The following is a 15,586-nucleotide window of genomic DNA, read 5'->3' on the forward strand; positions in this document are numbered from 1 at the left end:
ATGCCTCCTTTTCTACGATATATTTTACCATTCTTAATCTATAGAATAATTTTCCCGTTCTTTCATTTCTTTCTTGCTTGACTGTTTGATATGAAAACTTCAAAAGTATAGGAAGAAATGTGCAACGGAGAAGAAGACACTTTTAAAGTGCGAGTCCTGGTGTGGCCAAAAAACAGCAAAACAGTGACTTTTGATATATATTATTTACATATGTTTTATAAATATGTAGATACAATTTACAAGAGGTACAATCACACCCACCTGCACTCTCCTCATCTCCATCTACCCTCTACCTAGGTGCAACATATCAAGGTAGGTAAACACTGTTGTGTATAACATTATTTCCTGTGCATATTAAAATTAGATCTTTATAGACATATTTGTTTGTATGTGCATAAGGAAATTTTCACATACGTTTTTAATTTAGATCTTTATTTTAGCTAGCAAAATAAATCTACCGGTGAAATTCTACAAAGTACTAAAACTTTTGAACCTGCTTTGCTGGAAAAACATTCATACCCGCCAAAAAAACAACAACAACAAAAACATTCAAGCAAAAGTTCATTTGCTGGACAAAAGGATCTAGTCTCGTTTACTCTGACTTGGCTAAATTTAAAATGTGCTCGATTCAATTTGGGAATAAGATAAGCCTAAATTGGAAAATGGAAAGCTAACTTTGACTGCCACACACAAGAGTGGTTATAACGTATGCCTCTACTTCAGCCCCAACTAAACTTCGAGGTCAAAATGAGCTCTAACTTCGAGGTCTAAATGAGCTCTAACTTCGAGAGAATGCTATTCTAAAGCTGCCTATCATCCAGAAAATGTTATTTATCTTATTATTCTTACATTATTCCTGTGTGTTCATGGTAAGTAACATTTATTAAAGGCTTAACTCTTCTGAAGTATAAAGAATTAGTACACGCAAGTATGTATATTTGTGTTGAAATCTGTATTTCAAATTTCAGTAAATGTGTTGATAGTTAAAATCTTCGTCGTCATGATTCACGGACATTGACCGTTTTCTGTTTCTTTAAGGAAACGTTTAATAATGTTAACTTTACTCATCAAATAACGAACCCAAAATCTCATTGTCTATTCAAAATGAACATTGTAATATTATTCGATGTTTCTTTGGCTTTTAATAACGCCTGCTCTCTCTCACACCTAATAAATCCCATTTTTCTGTTCATTCAAAATGAAACATTTAAAAATATTGTTTTTTACTAGCCCCAAAACTTCTCTTGTTTGCCTCGTGACCTGATAAGTAATATGCTGGGAAATGATAATACAATTTTTTTTCACATACATGCATGAAACAATGTCTGATGAACAATAATGAAATTCATAACACTACAAGCATCTTTTGGCTGGTTATCAGGTGAAAACGAATAATAAACATTATTAATAAAACATACCCTACTCCATCGTGAATGGAGGTGAAATAATTAGTGATATAAAATTATCAGTCCACAACGCAGTTGAAAGACAATAATAATAACGTAAATAAAAGTACTTCAAAATTTTAGAAATGCTACTCTAGCTATCACTTTTAAATATAATGTATTTCTAGTTTACAAGAAAACTTAACTTCACTCCCACTTTTCACATTTTTGTTCTTGGTGTATTTTCAAATTTAATATTTATAAAAATATTTCACGAAACCTTACCTTCTCTTGCTCAATCAACTTGTCGTTAAGGTTTACAACTGAGAGTTAGTTATTCTTTGTTGAAGAATGTTGTGTAAAACTAGTTATGTTAGTCTCAAGAAGGACTAATTTCTTGTTTTAAATCGTCTGCTAGCTAATGACTCAAAGCTCTAACGTTTTGACCATTGTATGAGTCACGTCTCGCGACGACGAAGGCTCTGAGCATTCTAATGTTGCACACGAGCGTCGCACGCCTCAGGTCTAGCAACAGGCTTACTGAAGAAAATACCCGGATCTGTCGTCATGACAACGACAATAGAAGAAGACACGAGCACTTTCTTGGATGCCTTGCACGACTAAGTAATATACGTTCAAGGTTAAAAATAATATTTATTGATTTAAGACTGTAGTCAAATAAACATCTTTATGGATGATCGCTAGCTGGTAATTATTTCACTTTTCAAGATCTAAGCCTGTTTCAGGAGTCAGCGACCCATAGGATTTTTTTTTTTTAATATCATTATTAAAAATATAATTTTAACGAATAAACAAAGTTTATAAAAAAAACAATGTATGCAGATTAAAGCTAAGATCTAACAAATCAACGACAGAGGTTAATGTATTCTTGAGCTTGTATCGAAAAAATGTACCTCTAATAAAAATATTAGGTAAGTTGATGATCTTAAGAAAATGGTGGTTCTTTAATTTCTCGTTTTGTTATGAAGGGTCTGGGGAATCAAAGTGAAAAAAACAACAGAAATTACAAACGAAAAATATTATTTTTATTTATTCATTTATTTTAAACACAGAATAGACATTTCCGGTCATTATAGGGCACGTTCATCGGTGGATCGGCAGTAAAGTTACGGACCCACAACTCTAAAATTTCGGGTTTTAATCCATGCGGTGGACAGCGCGCAGATAGCCCATTGTGAGACTTTGCGCTTAAAAACCATGCTAGCACAAAAGGTTTATGGGATGTGGGTTGGAGCTCCGAATTTCGGAAATGGCGAGTCTGGAATTCATGTAATACGACTGCATACTCCTCTTCTTCTTGCAGCTGTGGATGTAGTATTAAAGTGACAGATAGTCTGTTAGAGTATTGGTAATCGATAGGGTGATCCCTTCACTTAATGGTCAGTAATTCAAACTTAGGGATAGCAGCAGACAGCTCTGCCTAAATACAACATGTCAGTTATCTTTGTATTTTTCGTATTACTTGTTTCAAGAAGGTGAAAATTTCATTTGATGTCCTTATGTTTTCTTTGTTTTGGAATTTTGCTCAAAGCTACACGAGGGCTAACTGTGCTGATCGTACTTAATTTAACACTGTAAGACGAGTCATCACCGCCAATCGCCAGCTCTTGGGCTACTCTTTTACCGACGAAGAGTGGGATTGACTATCATATTATAATGCCCCAACAGCTGAAATGATGAGCATGTTTAATGTGACTGAGATTCGAACCCGCGACCCTCAGACAACGAGTCGTAACAACCTGACCATGCTGAGCCATTTGTATTTTTAATTCGACATTTTTGTTTTGGTGTCTTAGGCACATTTAAAAGATCACGTGTAAAGTGTAAGACATCAGACCTATCTACCTTCTCTCTCATTTGATACTTCGTGTAAACTAGGGTTATGACGCTAATTATTTTATTTTTTAAAACTCACACAATTAGGCGAAATTCACGCACGATAAACAGCCTCATTGGTCGTTGCGTAACGTGGTACTGTTCCTTGAAAGAAAGAAACTACAACTAATGAAACTATGAGCTAAATAGTTCAGTAGGTGAATCATATACGCATAAGTACCTATATCATTAGACCCTAAATTACTTCTAAGTACCGTGGGGTAAAAAACCCTCTTACTGTTATTCCACGTAAGGAACTTTTAATTGTTTCAATAGTACACAATTACGTTAAGTATTTTGTTCTGTCGGTTACATGTGGAAGTTATCGTTGTTGTGTTTATATGTGCCATACGTTATTAAGAAAACCAACTAATCTGAAACTATGAAATATGTCTGGTTCGAGTCTCATCTTTATATATCAACTAAATGAATACCGTTTTATTAGTTTCATTTTTTATGTTACCTAGAAAAATGCGATAGTTCGTGATTCACGGCACGATGCCGTAAAACCTCTTTCATTTCTTTATTGTCGGGGGTGTGTTATAGGAGTGACCGTCAAAACGAATCATACATAATTTATAACATTATGACCTGAACCTATCAAGGTACAAATGAGTTATATAATAGGGTATCTTTAGCGTTATGACATGATCTTATTAAAACATAAAAAGGTGGGGTGTTACATGTCACAGTGTAAAGGGTTGCCTAAAGATTATAGAACCTTCAATGTTGACCTCCAAAATATAGCATCTTGTAAAGTGCGCTCCCACTGAAAACTGTCACTGACAGTTTTGAAAGTTGCTGAAATGAACGTCATCCACTGCCTGACGTGAGCACTTCTCAATCTTTAGTGTCTTTTTTAATATTAAAATGCAATAAATAACTCTACAACTCTGCTTCACTGACTCTTTCAAACTAAGTAAACAAAATCAAATAAGTACCCTTTAAAAACAGAGAAGAAATGTCAAAACGAGGCTTTCAGTTTGTAGTATTTTGACGAGAAGAGAAAAACGTGTTAAGGCTCCTTATGGTTATTTCATAATGAGAAATAAGCACTGTTAGTGTTTTTACCAAAGGTTGCTTTATGGGAACATGTGCGAATTGTAAAGTTTTTACTACTTAATACCTCAGTTAAAAATAATGTTAGCTACTTAGTCATGGCGTTTTTAACAAAAGAAATAAATTATTGCTTATAAGGTTATCACTTAGTATTTAATAAAACAGAGAAGTATGTTTGTTTTTCGCACAAAGCTATTCCGGGGCTATCTGCGCTAGCCGTCCCTAATTTAGCAGTGTAAGCTTAGAGGAAAGGCAGCTAGTCATCACCACCCACCGCTAACTCTTTGGATACTATTTTACCAACGAATAGTGGGATTGACCATAACATTGTACCGCCCTCACGGCTGAAAGGGCGAGCATATTTGGTGCGCCGGGGATTCCAACCCGCGCCCCTTGGATTACAAGTCGAGTACCTTAACCACCTGGCCATGCCGGGCCTCAGAGAAGTCTGGTTAACGTTTTTATTGTTAAGTAAACATTCAGATAAACATTTTTCACGCATTATTTTACTCACTAAAAATTACTTTGTCTTAAATTTTTTCGAATGTAACTTATAAAATAATAATCATTAAAGTAATTCTTAACTTAATGCATTAAAACATTTTTCAATAATTTATAATTATAGATAAATAAATTGTTTATTTTAGTTCGTTCATTTGTTATTAGGCACAAGGCTACACAATGGACTATCACTTCTGTGGCTACTGCAGGTATCAAAACCCGATTTTTAGCCTGATAAGCCCTCATTCTTACCTCTGATGCACAAGGGGCATTTTTATTAAACAATGAAAAAAGAAATAGAAAGATTTGGAAAGTGAATGTGATATGAAAACTGAGAGAAATCTACATGTCTGTCATTTTACATTAATGAATTTCAAAAAAAAATATTTAAAACTGTGCACAGCGCTCAAGAACTGCTGTTCTGTGGTGTGTCAGTTTACATTCGTAGACTTAAACACTAAAATCCGTGGTTTCAACACAGAACAAACATGGATAATCTATTATGTATCTGGAACAAATAAATAAACAAATATATTCTAAGTAGCAGACTGAGTGTTTTTTCATCATGAAGGGTGACGATACGTGTTCTTCTTGAAGATTTTCATAAATTCTGCAAAATTATAATGAGAATATAAGTCAGTATCAGTGCTAGAATAAATTGATTTGTTTTGAATTTCGCGCAAAGGTCCACGAGGACTACCTGTGCGAGCCGTCCCTAATTTAGCAGTGTAAAACAAGAGGAAGGCAACTAGTCATCACCACCCACCGCTAACTCTTGGTTACTCTTTTACCAATGCACAGTGGGATTAACCGTCACATTATAATACCCCACGACTGAAAGGACGAGCATTTTTGGTGTAAGGGGGATTTGAGCCCCCGACCCTCAGGTTAGGAGTCTAGTGACTTAACCACCTGGCCATGCCGGGCCAACTAGGATAAAATTAAAACAAATAATCTTCCCTAACATAACTTAAAACAAGCACAAGCTGTCGATAAATTCCTATTTAGCACAAGTTTTGTGTGCAACAAAATGTTTCGTTTTTACAGGAAAAATGTCTTAAGTAAATTTGTTTGTTGTATTTTTTTAATGTGTACCAAAACGAATGCATCAATTTACACCATAAGATTTACAATTCTGAAGTGCTTTTAGTGATTCGCAGTAACGATTAAAGAGATTCTAGGCTTATTCATTAAACTGTATTCATCTTGCAATCAGGCTTGGAAGAACCACCTTCAGTGTTAATATCTTCCCAGTCCCATAGTTTTCCCTCGAGTGTTCATTCGTGTATTGATTCGAGAGGTCGTTGGACAACAAACCCCAGGTTATTGACAGACCCTCAACTACTGTTGGTTTGCTAACAGTCTGCTCGATGTACAAGTAAACAGTTAAGCTGTGGAATACTGAGTAAAGTTGACACATACAGACTTCGAAGAAGAAGTGAAAGCAAAGGAATTGTTAGTGTCACTACATTCATGTACTAAAAATGGACAAATGCCGTTGAAACCTGATAATATAGGGATGTTTCTCTGAGAGAAAACATCTTTAACAGAGATACACTTCATGAGTTAGAAAAAACAAACAGACACGAAATCGTGTGATATTTTGACGTGGTAACTTGTTCTTATTTCATTTTTTTGTCTTGGCTTTGAACCTGAGAACTGAATCAAAGGTTAAATCTTTAAAGATTTATAGTGCATTAACAATTCCAACAACTACATCTCGTTGTTTGTATATGTGCACGTTACATTTATATTTCACTGAGTTTTTATATACATACAAAGACACGCAAATATATAATACATATCCTACTGTCATTGGCCATCTACTGATTTTTTTAGCTAAATCTATTATTCTACCAAACAGGATTTTGTAATTTTAGAATTTAATAAAAAGTTATGGATTATAAGACAGTCCCCTCAATGGTTCAGCCGTAAACTTGTGAGCTTACATCGCGAGTTCTCAGGTTTAAGTAACCGCGGCGGGCACAATGCAGGAAGCCCATCGTGTGATTTTTCTCCTGAAACACAAACAATCAAACGATGAATTATACAATGTGTGCTGAGTTCGTAGAGGTTAAGATTCATTAAATGGTGCAGAATACAGAAAACCTATAACAGACACATATGTAGAACTAATCCTCACTAAAGCAGTGCTAGTATCACATTTTTAAACAACCTTTCGCTTTTAAAGTTAAACTTAAAACCCAAGTCAAGTTAGTTCTGAAAAATTTCCCAACAGATAGGTGATCATCAGCAATAAAATATTATACATTCCGAATCAGAAATTTCATATATAATCCAAGCAAATATGCAAGACCTAATTATCTGTTGTATCACATGCACTTATAATTTTGAGACAAAGCTTTAAACCTACCAATCAGAAGACACGCTATAATTTATGTCTTTCTCCCCCCTCACCCACTCCTTCCCATAATAATGATAAGAAAAGTGCAATGAAGGCATTCGCTGATAGAGGACGATGACCGAATGAGTCAACATATTATAATGTTTTACTGTTGTTGCTAGGAGAAATTCAGCTTTCGATCGCGTTCCACTGTTATTCTAGTCATATTAGCTCGATATTTTTGTTTTTTAGATTTTGTTTGCATTAAACAAATCTTGTATGGTTACACTTCCCTTATTGGCTGTTAAGGATCTGAATTTTTCGGATTTCGTAAGCTTTTCATACTTGTTAAAAACAGTAATGATACGATGGTCATAAACATACATATTTCTCAGTGAGCATCGCCTTCTAAACATGCTGACTTGTTTACTGCTAAACTGTGGTGGTCACAACACAGTTAGCCCATTGTGCAACTACAAATAAGCTAGTTGTTAACCTGAAGCTGATCTGGTAAAGTTGTTCTCTGCTTATCATTAAAAGTGTTAGTACCCATACTAGCCGTTCTGAGATATAAATAAGCTTGTTATTTTCCTCTCCAGAGGCACAGCGTAATGCCTGAGAACTCAAAACGCTAGAATGGTTTGTTTTGAATTTCGCGCAAAACTACACGAGGGCTATCTGCGCTAGCCGTCCTTCATTTTGCAGTGTGAGACTAGAGGGAAGGCAGCTAGTCATCACCACCCACCGCCAACTCTTGGGCTATCCTTTTACCAACGAATAGTGGGATTGATCGTCACATTATAATGTCCCCACGGCTGAAAGGGCGAGCATGTTTGGTGCGACCGGGATGCGAACCCGCGACCCTTGGGTTGCGAGTCGAGTACCTTAATCACCTGGCCATGCCGGGCATATAACGCTAGAAAGCAAGTTTCGATACCGTGGTTGGCAAAGCACAGATAGCTCATTGTATAGCTTTGTGCTTAACTATAAACAAACAGAAGAATACTAGCTATTTCAAACATTACGTTTTTCTTTTTCAAGAAAATAAAATTAGGTACAGGTACATATTTAAAACGTTACTTTAAAAACTTACGTAGAAACTATACATAATAACATGCATTCTTTTACATTTTTTTTTCTTTTGGTACAATTAATTATTACAAAATGTATATATTAATTATTACAAAATGTATGTATTAATTATTATAGGTTTTAAGTATTTTCCCCCCAGTGGGTCAGCAATAGGTCTAAACTGACTTACAACTTTAAAATCCGGGGTTCAGTTTCCCACGGCGGACGCAGCAGATAGCTAGCCTAATGTGATGTTACTCTGAAGCAAACACTAACTTTATGTTATTTATTCTTCATCTATAGGAATGGATACTTAAAGCAATGCTGTTTTTGTTAAAAAAAACAACGTTTCAGCAAAAAGTAATCTTGATAGATAATTTCATCTCTTACGTGAATAAAATTCTTTATTCAGAAAATTAGCTGGCAACATTCATGTCTCACAACCTTTAATGAAGTGTAACATCGAGTATTGAAATATGTTAAAAGATAGTAATTAGGCCCCACTTTCTGTGCTGCTCTGAGGAGTAACTATTTATTACCAAAACCCTGATTTCCTTCCCAACGAGCCCGACATTGCCACGTGGGTTAAGGCGTTCGGCTCGTAATATGAGGGTCGTGGGTTCGAATCTCAGTCGCACCAGACATACTCGCCCTTTCAGCCGTGATGGCGTTATAATCTTACGGTCAATTTCACTATTCGTTGGTAAAAGAGTAGCCCAAGAGTTGGCGGTGGGTGGTGATGACTAGCTGCCTTCCCTTTAGTCATACACTGCTAAATTATGGACGGTTAGCGCAGATAGCCCTTATGTAGCTATTGGCGAAATTCAAAAAACAAATATACAAACAAACTTGCCCAACGTTATTACATTTTAAATATATAATCATTTACATAACGTTTCTTCCTCCACATAGTGAAATTATTTGTAGAAATTAAATACAGAAAACTGTTTACGGTCTATGATAATAGCACAAGGATGTATACCTAAGCCTCACAAGTCATTCTACAACTAATGGTATTCTGTGTGACAGCCATGGTTATAGAATGCCAGTCACTCTGCATGGCATGAGGCTTTTCCGCAATACATCCAGATTAACGTTGTCTTCCACCTATATACATGCTTTCCGAAATCAAACAAACCTTGCAAAAAAGATCACCAAGGGCCTGTTTGAACAAACCAAAGACTGAGAAGCAAACGGCATATGTCTTCGAATAGTATAGTGTGAATGTTTTGTCTTGAAGGAAGTATATTATTGAGAACGAGTCCATATAATGCTGTTATTTCTTTGCGATATTAGTGAAGCAACACATGAATCTGATAACATGTACTTTATTTGACTGTACGGGTATTTAACTAACTATTAAAGACATAGCCTGCAACTAGTTGTAACGATATGGTTCATCGAGTGTTACATGATACGTCAATTTGTCACACGCCAAATACCTCTTGCATAGCTGTCACCAGTTCTCCCTCTGTTCATCAACATGCTTTCGAAAAGGTGGTGAGTGTTGTTCTTGTCTAGTTTTTGTAACCTACACTCGTGTGGATTATGTCGTTCACAGTTCCACGTTTTGATTTGTTGTGGTATGTTTTGGATTTCGCGCAAAGCTACGCGCTATCCGTCCCTAATTTGGCAACTTTTATATGATTTAAGAAAATCCTCCATTTTAAAACTATATAAGAAATGATAAGGTGTAAAACAAACACAGTAAGCAATATTACAAATCATGAAATTTTATTTTGAAAACGCAAACAATAATTCTTATCAATCTGCTAAATGAACACTTAGATATGTCAAAATTGTGTGAGAAAACAGTCATTCGTGATGACGAAAAACCCATTTGAAGTAAGAACGTGACTCAAGACGGCTGCTATGGATATTAAAACTTTTATTAAAATAAAGAAGGAAACAACGTTTCGATCTTCTTAGGTCATCTTCAAGTTAATCTTTTTGTTAACCTGAAGATGACCTTAGAAGTCAAAACGTTGTTCTCTATTTTAATAAAAAAATTAATACCCATACCAGCCGTCTTGAGATGCAAGAAGACATTTAGGTATACCAATATGTTATAACGTTTTGTCGAGCACATTGTTCGAGGGTCGCTGGTTCGAATCCCCGTCAGACCAAACATGTTCGCCCTTTCAGCCGTGGGGGCGTTATAATGTACGGTCAATCCCACTATTTGTTGGTGAAAGAGTAGTCCAAGAGTTGACGTGGGTGGTGATGACTAGCCACCTTCCCTCTAGTCTTACACTGCTAAATTAGGGACAACTAGTACAGATAGCCCGCGTGTAGCTTTGCGCGAAATTCGAAACAAACGAATCGAGCATAATTATATTTATATATTATGAGTTAAAAACACGAAATCTGACGTTTTCTGACGCAATGAAAAATAAAATGTTTATTACTGGTTACTATCATCAAGGCTAGCACATACGATAGTATCTATACATGTTAAGCTAACACTGTATGCTGCACGTTGTTTTTAACTCTTACTATACCAGTATGTTCTTAAGAAAACATTTAGAGATACAAATACGTTTTAAGAAGAAACATGTGAGATATATCAAACTTTTCTGAAAAAAAAAACACTCACCAGAATATTCGAATAAAATGCACCATATTCCAGAATGTTCGTAAAAACTCTTTCCGTACTAATATGTTCTAAGAAAATGTTTAGGTATACCAATATATTATTTGTCTGTAGAGTACATAGAGGATATACTGTACAAAACAACAAGTCCACTTCATTACAGAAAGCACATTCACAAAAAAGGCTCCAATAGTGTTTGAATCTCATTTTTAATCCGCTTAGTAACAAGAACAAGCTTTGTTAGTTATCTTAACGTGATATCAAATTATAGATTAACACGCATATAATTGAAAGAATTCCGTTATCACGTGGCATTCACTTACCTCTTTGTGGGCCTCTCTTTAATTGAATAAGCTCACAGTTTCTCTTTTCCTTATTGAATAAGAATAAAAGGCAAACTAAAATTAGACCAACAACAATAAAAAGGAACAAATCCACTATACTTGAAAACACGTGCTAATATCACAAGCATGCGCGTTGTAATTAACACTTACAGTTTACTAACGGTTGGAATCAATAACGCTCATAAACAGGTTTAAGATTCACAAACACCAGTGGTGAATGATTTATAGCCTGATTAAGCTTCTTAAATATTGTAAGCTTGCACTGCTATTTTTGTTTTTGTAATTTATGTACAAAGACTTAATAATTATAATAATTACAAAAATTCCTTTTAATTGACTTATGTATATTTGCTTCGGGCACTCCACAACCGATAGTCATAGGTTTAAATATTTTCTTCGGGAAATTTTAAATGCATATATATATATATATCAACAAATCTTCTAACCGTCAGTTTGTTTGTTTTTTAATTTCGCACAAAGCCACGCGAGGGCTATCTGCACTAGTCGTCGCCAATTTAGCAGTGAAAGATTAAATGAAACACAAATAGTCATTACCATCCATAGCCAAATTTTGGGCTACTCTTTCACCAACAAATAATGGAATTGGCCGTAACGTTATAAAACCCCCACTGCTGAAAGGGCGAGCATGTTTGGTGTGAAGGGAATTTGAACCCGCGATCCTCAGATTAGGAGTCGAGCCCTCTAACCACCTGAGCATGCCGGGCAATGTCATTAAGAACAAAAATGGGTTCCAACTTATGCCACTTTAGCGATAGGATGTTTTGAAATCGAAATGTTTATGGGTTATTAGATTATTTTGAAGGTAGTCCTATTAATTATTTAAAATCATAAAATACTTTTAAATAACCAAATCCTTTGATATTGAAGCATTTTTTTGTAAATTGAATCAAATGAACCCTGATATTAATTTAAATTTTAAAATGACTAATTTAGGTTTATCTTTTCTTGATATATGGATTATAAACAAATTTATGTTACAAACATACTAATTTACGATAGTATTTAGATTTTTCTAGTAATTGTCCTGTCCAAACTAAATTAAATATTACACTTTGTTTAGCTCAAATAATTTTATCAATTGTTTCTAAGCCGTAGGTTCAACAACGAGGAATAATTGAAGTAAAATCTTATTGCAAAGTGTCCAGAAATTTTAATAAATAGAGGTTTAAACTTAAAACGAGCATTAACAATTATCATAAAGATGATACAAGAAAAACAAATTATTCCCTTCTTAATTATCCTGGCATGACCATGTGGGTTAAATTATTCCCTTCTTAATTATCCTGGCATGACCAGGTGGGTTAAGTTATTCCCTTCTTAATCATCCTGGCACGACCAGGTGGGTTAAGTTATTCCCTTCATAATTATCCTGGCATGATCAGGTGGGTTCAGGCAGTGGACTCGTAATCTGAGGGTTGCGAATTCGAATCACCGTCACACCAACCATGCTCACCCTTTCAGCCGTGGGGGCGTTACAATATGACGGTCAATCCAACTATAATTCATTGGTATAAGAGTAGCCCAAGAGTTGGCGGTGGGTGGTGATGACTAGTCTTCCCTCTCGTCTTACACTGCTAAATTAGGGACGGCTAGCGCAGATAGTCCTTGAGTAGCTTTGCGCGAAATTCAAAACAAACAAATAAACTTAGTTATCCATTATCCTCGAGTTGAGAATAATATTATTAATATCAAAAAAAAACAATTCAAAAAACAAGAGGGAATCCTCAGTAGCTGCGAGACTTGACATTCTTTAAGTAAGGTTAGAGTAACTTAATCTATGAGACTTTTATTTTTCCTTTTATTAGTTATTTTTTTGTGCGTCAGCAATACCAAGTGTGGGGTGCACGTATACCCGTTTCAATTTTATTACTCATCGGGATCTCTACCAGCCTACCCTTGAATTGAACTTATTTTAGGAAGGAATAGAGTAAATTAACCTGTGAGACCGTGGCATGATCGAATATATCATATGAAAGTCTTTGACTTGCCGAGTCTAAAACTGCAATTAGATTTTAAATCGGTCAAGAAGTCACGGAGCTGTAAGCTATTATGTTGTGACTAACAAATGGAAAGAATTTCGATACAGTTTTAAAAGCAAAGTGCTAAAATAAGGAAACCATACTATAATGACCATAAACCAAAATTTCATACAGTGTCTTAAATCAGAAAAGTTAAACAAAGAAATCTAATGAAATTATTTTTCTTGTAAGAAACCAAATTGTTATATTTGAGGGAAAAGCTATATTACATATATCAAACTTATTACAGATCTTACTGGAGAGAGAATATTTTTTCATAAGCTCTAGACTAACTTGTAAATCATGTGAAGCTGTTTACATATTTGCTGTACACCAATATAACAAATGTGCAAATAATCGCCCATTAAATACGAAGGAAGATTCTTCCTCAACACTATCAGTTCGATCCACACCATTAAACACCTCAATCAGATCACCTCCAATTTTTATATTCGTTTTTAAGAGAAAACGGTTTCAAAGATCTTAACGTGTTCTATTATGACAATCTTTTCTTTTCAAGTATTATTCTAATAACCCTCCTCTGAACCTTTTCCAAAATTCGATGTCCTTTCTGAAGTAAGGAGCTTAACACTGAAAAAGATACTCCAAATGTGATATCACCAACAACCTATTATATTCAATATTCCTGATGAAACAGCCTGAAATCCTATTTCCTCTACCACTAGCAATAACAAACTGCTTGGATGGCTTTAGAGACTGATCAACTATTACACCAAAATATTTTTCTTTCATGACGCTGTTAAAATTATTCCCATACAAATTATATTTATAATTCAAATTATGATAATCCATATGCATTACCTTTTATTAAAAGCCATCTGCCATTTATTCGCTCAACTCATCAAATAATTCATATCTTTTATTAAAGCAGCAGCATCTTCACATATACCAATCCTCAAGACCTTAATATCATCAGGAAATTTAAATAATTCATTGACTCTTCCTTTATCTATATCATTCATTCAAATCAAATAAGAGCAAAGGTCCTAACTCTAAGCCCTTACGTACTCCACTTATAGCATTAATTCAGTTTGACTGAATTCCATTTGTTACAACCTTTTGCTGTCTTCCGTCCATCCAATTTACTAACTTATCCTCAACAACTACAAAGACATTTTTTTTTACAAACAGCATCTCGTATATTGTTTTTTGAAAATCCGGTTGCATCAAACCTACATCCTTACCCTGAACTACACAAGCAGTAATATCTTCAAAGGATGCCAAAAAGATTAGTAAAGCAATATTTTTCTCTATTGAAACCATGTCGAGTATCCGACAAAATTTTGAACTTTGTTAAATGGCTCGGCATAGCATCTTATATCTGACTTTCACAATTTTTTCCCATCACCGACATAAGAGTAACAGGCCTATAATTACTGGGAAGAAGGTTAACACCTTCCTTGAAAAAACGAGTAACATTAGCCAACTTTCAATTTCCTGTCCATTATTCAAGGATTTAGAAAACAAGTGGTTCACATGTTTAATGCTTAACCTCCTTCGAAGCCCTTAGGAAAATATCATCTGTCCAAATAATATCATCTGTCCAAATAATAGTATCATTGCTTAAATTTCCCATTGTTTTCTCAATAAGCTCAGAATTCATGTGATCATCTTGTTGAATCTTGCTTCCATCCAGCAACTATTCAGGATCAGAAATATTTTTTTAAATCTTCATTAACAAAAGCTGACGATAAAGTAGAATTTCAAGATCAGGCCATCTCATGATCATAAGGTATGTTGATTCTTCTATCATTCTTCAAAGGCCTGTTACCATCTTAACATATTGTTTACCTTTAACGTGTGTAAAGGAATCATAACTATTAATTTTCACGCTTTCAGACAACTTTTTTCATGTAGTTCTCGATTTCTTATTTGCAATTTAACCAACTCTCTTAATCTTTTATAATTCTCAAAATCCCTCGTCATTGCAGTCAAGTTAACGTTCTTAAATTCATGTTTTTATTAGTTTCGTCTTTTCTGCTCTTTATCTGGAATATTTTACTTGTAGACATCTCTTTTTTTTTGCTGTGAAGAACATGCTTATTTTGTACAAGTTTTCTACACTTGATAGGTACCTCCAGTTGACTTAGTTGTCCAATTCACAAGATAAATCTTATCTCATTCCTTTTTTAAAACTTGAAACATTTCGTTACTCCTTATCTCCAAGTAATCAAACCTAATTCAGCAATGACCACTTTCACTTACATGTAGTTGTTTCACAATCCAAACCTTATCAACCACTTCTACATTAGAAGTTAACAATGAAACTGAAATAGCATTATTCCTAGTAGGACCACTGATCAATTGGTGAAGAAAACCACCCCGAACAATTT

The 15,586-nt window shown here is 34.8% G+C and overlaps 1 protein-coding gene across 1 annotated transcript in view; it reads right to left on the bottom strand.

Moving 5' to 3' along the window:
• LOC143250816 (alpha-1A adrenergic receptor-like) overlaps positions 1-1,878 on the bottom strand; it is an 83,776-nt gene extending 81,898 nt beyond the window's left edge. Inside the window, exon 1 of the mRNA XM_076501863.1 lies at positions 1,671-1,878. The gene's annotated coding sequence lies outside the window, so the exon portion shown is untranslated. The remainder of the gene's footprint in view (positions 1-1,670) is intronic.
• Positions 1,879-15,586: the final 13,708 nt, after the last annotated feature.

This window comes from Tachypleus tridentatus, chromosome 5, assembly GCF_004210375.1.
Source record: "Tachypleus tridentatus isolate NWPU-2018 chromosome 5, ASM421037v1, whole genome shotgun sequence".
Taxonomy (NCBI): Eukaryota; Metazoa; Arthropoda; class Merostomata; order Xiphosura; family Limulidae; genus Tachypleus; species Tachypleus tridentatus.